Source organism: Leuciscus leuciscus (genome assembly GCF_965113295.1).
Source record: "Leuciscus leuciscus genome assembly, chromosome: 17".
NCBI classification, from domain to species: Eukaryota; Metazoa; Chordata; class Actinopteri; order Cypriniformes; family Leuciscidae; genus Leuciscus; species Leuciscus leuciscus.
The window spans coordinates 211,673-217,990 of NC_138741.1; the positions used below are offsets into that span (position 1 = coordinate 211,673).

The 6,318-nt window shown below is 35.8% G+C and overlaps 1 long non-coding RNA gene across 1 annotated transcript; it reads right to left on the minus strand.

Annotated features, from left to right (window-relative positions):
* Positions 1-3,072: 3,072 nt before the first annotated feature.
* LOC309478765 lies at positions 3,073-6,077 on the minus strand. The gene is made up of 2 exons (XR_014199095.1): positions 4,319-6,077; positions 3,073-4,281 (listed from the first exon to the last, which is right to left on the minus strand). It is a non-coding gene; the product is annotated as an uncharacterized lncRNA (long non-coding RNA).
* Positions 6,078-6,318: the final 241 nt, after the last annotated feature.

The window sequence follows — 6,318 nt, forward strand, 5'->3', positions numbered from 1 at the left end:
ATTGTTGTGTGGTTATTACTCATGATATATACTGTTATGGGGCTAAGTAAGCAATCAACCCTGCAAATGAATGCTTAAATGTTCTGTATATCTGTTCAGACAAAGTGAGTACAAACACAGAAGTTCTGCTCCCAACAATGCCCAATGTTGCAAATTTACAACATTTTCCTAAAAACTTACTAAAACGTAAAAAATCTGAAAACTCTTTCATTTCTACATCAGAGGCCTCCTAAAACAATATCTGGGAGTTCAAAATTTTTTTTGCTAATTTCTTTCTATATTTGGGTCTTACAGGGGTTTATGGAGGATCCCTTTACCACTCTACTGATAAAGCGTTATCGGGAAAATTCGGTTCGCTTATCTACCCGGAAGTTATACAATTCTGTATCAAAATGTTAAGGCCAGACAAGTAGTTTTTAAGGCTTGGTTTGTAGGGAATTACAAACCTGCGCACATATATTCAAACACGCATACCAATAGACTGAACACGTAATACGCATGTGCACGCCATCAGCGTTCTCACAGGTTTAGCGTTTAAAGTCTGTGTAGAGTTTCCTGTTAAAACAGTGTTGTGTTAGCGCCCCCCAAGTTAATAACTAATGATCGTTGCGGCCGAAGTGAATCAATCAAATTAACTTTAGCTGGAAAATAACTTTATTCAAGAACTGCTATAAAGCCAAAACAATCTCTGTTACTTTAAACTATCCTTGTATCTCTGTAAAGCCGCTTTGAACCAATCTACATTGTTAAAAGCGCTATATAAATGAAGATGACTTGACTGGACTGGACTAAAAAGGAACACAGGGTGGCCGCGGGTCCTTAAAAAGTCTTAAAATGTCTTAAATAAAGTTTTCCTAATAAAAGGCCTTAAAAAGTCTTAAAATGTCTTAAATTCAGATTCGATAGGTCTTAAATATTTCTGGTCACGTTACCGCTAAAATTTCTCCAGTCTGACGGACCTAATATCCGTCAAATAACCAGTGAAGCATCGAATCGCGAGAATGATTCAGATTTTATTACATAAACAGCTATTGATAATGATAATGTAGGCTTTTTCTGGTAACGCTGTTGAGGCTCGCGCTGCTTGTCTCTTTGATAGATTTTATGACAAATGAGCATAACGGCAAACATAAAAAAAAACTCCCAGAAGAAACATACTGAGGTAAAAATTCAAAAAGTTCAGTTTTTTTATTTATAACATGTGATATAGTTAAGTAACATAACATGACGGGAGCTATTTTGCTGAATATTCTCACGATTGCAAATGTTACATTGATTTTAGTTCAATAAACAAGTAGTGCAGGGCTCGAATTTCGGTCTTCTATCAGCTCGTGAAGAGCTCCAGGCGGCGATAATACACTCTCGGGTTTCGGGAGTCGGGATAGATGGAATTGTCACTTGCATAATCGGGCCAGCATTGCATCATGAGTAACTAAAGTTTACCATTTGCACGTCTTTTAAAGTTTTACCAGTTTAAACATTCACGCGATTTGAAACTATTCAGTACGTGCGCGCTGTCTGAGAGATGGTTTTTTTCACACATACATAGAGTAAAGCCGCCTCACAAACAGCTCGCGGGTAACCAAAGTTATTTTTCATGGATTATATCGCTTTAACAGTCAAAAACATGCGAAAATAATGTTAATTTCGGTCTTGGTGAGTATCCTCTAAACACAGTCGCTTGTGTCTTAAATAAGCATTAATCGCACGTGACCGTATAATGAACACAGGATCCGTGCACTAGCTCTTAAAGGGACAGCAGCCATATGTGTGTCTGTCATTAATTTGGTTGTCAAAACAACAAACCATAGCTTTCATTTTAAGGAATCAGGATTAATAGCCTATGTATTTCATTTAGTCAGGACTAAAATACTACCCAGTGTTATTTTACATTTGATTACTTTATTCAGTCTCTGTAGTATTTCTGAATACTAGTGTTAGACCTAAGCAAAAACTTTTCTCTTTATTTCTATTTATTGGTATCTTTATTCTATTGTATTTATTTGTGCTACTTTTTTCAATTTAATTCAAAGATTGAAATCAAGCTTCCTTGTGTTGTGTAAATTCTTAAGAACAAAATTACCCCATTGTAAGAATGCAATGAGTAAGCATACATTTAGGCCAGATACATGTAATAAAAAAAAAGTCTAAACTCCCCCCTCAAATAAAAAATTCCCCCCCCATAAGAATCACCTAAGGGGGGATTTCCCCCCCATTTTCCAAAATGAAATTCAGGCCCTGAGTGAATATTAAATTATTTCAATTACTTAGGTTAAATATTACATATACGCATGTAATATAATGTGTATTTCCATCACAGGTTTGGTCTTAAATTTAATTCAAAGTGGCATTAAAAAGGTCTTAAAAAGTCTTAAATTTAACTTGTTTATATCTGTAGACACCCTGGGAACATAGTTGTGAGGATACCGCCTTTTCTAGTATCTTTGACAGAAAAGGAAGATTCGAGATCGGCCTGTAATTGACTAATTCTGTACGATCAAGTTGCGTTTTTTAACAAACGGTTTAATCATAGCCAGCTAAAAAAGTTTTTTGGTACGTATCCTAATGACAAACATGAATTAATGATTTTGAGAAGAGGATCTATGACCTCTGGAAGCATCTCTTTCAGTAGCTTAGTCGGTATAGGGTCTAACATGCATGTTGTCGATTTAGATGATTTAACGAGTTTAACGAATTCTTCCTCTCCTATAGCGATGAATGAATCGAATTTTTCCTTAGGGACACTACAATGCACTGCCTGATGCGATACTGTAGTAGACGGTTGCATGGTTATAATTTTCTCCCTGATATTATCAATCTTATAAGTGAAGAAGTTCATAAAGTCATTACTGCTGTGCTGCTTGGAAACTTCTGGGCTTGAAGCTTTCTTTTTCGTTAGTTTAGCCACTGTTTCAAATAAATACCTAGGGTTGTGTTTATTTTCTTCTAATAGGTTTGAAAAATAAGCAGATCTAGCAGCTTTTAAGGCCTCTCTGTATGCAATCGAGCTCTCTTTCCATGAAATGCGAAATACCTCTAGTTTTGTTTTCTTCCAGTTGTGCTCCATCTCTCTGGCTGCTCTCTTAAGGGCCTGAGTGTGCTCGTTGTACCACGGCGTTGGACTATTTTCTTTAAGCGCAACGGAGCAACTGTGTCTAAAGTGCTGGAAAAGAGAGAGTTAAAAGTTTCTGTCGCAATATCGAGTTCTTCTAAGCTATATGGGATGCTGAGATGATGAAACTGATTAGGAAGATTATTGATAAAGCAATCTTAAGTGGCAGAAGTGATAGGTCTAACATATTTGTAACACGGAGTCGGCTTTGCAGCTTTGGCTAAATGTAATTTACATGAGACTAGATAATGATCTGAGATGTCATCGCTCTGCTGCAGAATTTCAACGGCATCAACATCTATTCCGTATGATAATATTAGATCTAGAGTATGATTACGACAATGAGTAGGTCCTGACACGTGTTGTCTAACTCCAATTGAGTTCAGAATATCTTTAAATGCCAATCCCAATGCATCTTTTTCATTATCTATGTGTATATTAAAATCACCAACAATTAGTACTTTATCTGCAGTCAATATTAATTCTGATAGAAAGTCCGCAAAGTCTTTGATAAAATCTTTATGGTGCCCTGGTGGCCTGTATACAGTAGCCAGCACAAATCTCAAACGTGATTTATCGTTTACACTATATATTTTTACATTAAGCACCAACAAGTCAAGTCAAGTCATCTTCATTTATATAGCGCTTTTAACAATGTAGATTGTTTCAAAGCAGCTTTACAGAGATAAACATATAATTTAAGGTAACAGAGATTGTTTTGGCTTAATAGCGGTTCTTTAATAAAGTTATTTTCCAGCTAAAGTTAGTTTTGATTGATTCGCTTCCGTCGCAACGATCATTTGTTATTAAATTAGGGGCCGCTAAGACGACACCATTCTCTCTACACAGACTTTAAACGCGAACCTGTGAGAAACAATGATGGCGTTCACATGCGCATTAAGAATTGGTTCTATAGTTATGTGCGTTTGAATATATGTGCGCAGGTTTGGAATTCCCTACAAACCAAGCCTAAACAAAGTACTGGTCTTTCCTTATAAATTTTGATACAGAATTTAATTTAATTTTGTTACTTCGGGCTAGGTACGTGAAACGAATTTCCCGAAAACGCTTTATCAGTAGAGTGGTAAAGGGATCCTCCATAGGGAGAGACTAGTTGGCACTTCAGCACTGCGTTGTCATCGGGTCCAGGCGAAGGTCCTTCATCAGATCTGGATACGGCCTGGATCCGGCAGGCTTCGGGAAAACCTTGGGATAAACAAAGACACTAAAATTAGCGTAGATGCCATTCTTCTTATGATGTAACGAGTACATCAGGATTTATGGGAAGTGTTCCCGGTTCCGGCTGACCTGATCTATGCAGTCTAACATTGAATTATAGAAGTCTATAATGTGTTATGTGTATGCTAGGTCAAAGAGATGTGTCTTTAATCTGGCTTTGAACTGACAGAGTGTGTCTGCTTCCCGGACAATGGTAGGAAGACTGTTCCAAAGTTTTGGCGCTACATAGGAAAAGGATAATATTTCGGATGAGTAAGTCTTTTTAAATTTACTTGCATTAGTTGACAAGCTATTTTGTATAAACGTAGGCAACATATTTTACTGGTTGGACCATTTCCATACTTGTCATTCAGAGTAATTATATTTAAATGGTCTAGGCTATGCTTTATAAAGTAGGAGAGAGGCTTCATGCAGTCTGTTTTCTTTCGTTTTTAATAGTTTTGTTTAAAATAACACATTTCGAGCTTTCTATATATTTCTCTGGTATTTTAGGCAAAGCTTATGAGTTTGGGTTCATTTATGAGGCCTCCAGTTCCTGCTATTTTTAATTCTTATGTATTAAAATACAGGCAATTGGTTGATGAAACAACTATTAAAATTAAGATACAATTAATACAAAACGAAATTCACTTTAAAGAAAGGCTTTATACAAAAAATAAACTTAATGAAATGGTCAAAATCTTGTCTGCCCACTCCATTTGTCTCGCGATTGCGCATGATCTTACTCATGCTTTTCACTTTTCATATAATCAACATAAATGAAAAAAAAAAAAAAAAAAAGATTTTATTTAAACCTAAATATGAACTAAATTGTTTTATTTAATGACTAGGCTACAACACGTAGGCCAATTAGCCTACAGTACAGAGAAATTAGTTGACAAGCAATTTTAAATAAACGTAGGCTACATATTTTACTGTTTGGACCATTTCCATACTTTCCATTCAGAGTAATTTATATTTAAATGGTCTAGGCTATGCTGTATAAAGTAGGAGAGAGGCTTCATGCATAAATAAACTTATTTGCACAAACGCGTTTCGGCGCGTGCCTTCAGAAGACTTTATACAGCATAGCCTAGACATGCTGTATATATGTACAACGTTTAGATTATAGGCCTGTATGAAAGTTAGAATTTTGAAATTAATTTAGAAAATATTATGTATGTTTAATTATATTTTGACTAGTGTTTATGCTGCCTCATTATCATCAATGAAGAGTGCTTGCAAATATCTATTGCAAATGTGTGTATGTGCTGAAATGTGTAAATATGCCCAGCTGATGAATTGCAAATGTGTTAATGTTTGCGTTGTGCTATCTCCGGTAATGGCCCATTACACGCAATAAATGCCTACAGCACGTGTCTACAATTATTTGCATCAGTTATTCAAATAGACTAATGATAGGCTACTATACTTTGAAATATTTATGTTATAATAGTTTTCAACTTTTTTTAAAACAGGAATGCTGCATCTCCTTCATCTGCAACTCGGAGGGCGCGCAGCAACACAGTTGAACGTCAGAAAGAGTAAGTACATATTTACCCATGTTTGTTCAATTTTGTTTATATACTTATTACAATATGAGCCTGTATGAGTTTATTTATTTTTGGAGGTTGGTTGATAATGTTACATATTTTTTCTTTGTGCTATCTTATCAGCATGCTAATGCCCATCAGTTGTGCATGTGCTGGAATAGTACTCTATATGATAATAATAGTTTTCAACTTTTTTTGAAGGAATGATGTAGGTTGCTCACTCTCACCTCTCACTGCAACTCGCACTAAGAGGGCACGCAGCAACACAGACAGAAATCAGAAGGAGTAAGTACATATTTACCCACTATTTTACAGATGTTAGACCAATTTTGTTTATATACTTAGTGATGCTACAAATGTACATGTGCCTGTGTGGATTGCCAGACACAATTGCAAAACACAATTACCAGACACAATTGCAAAAATTGTGGTGTT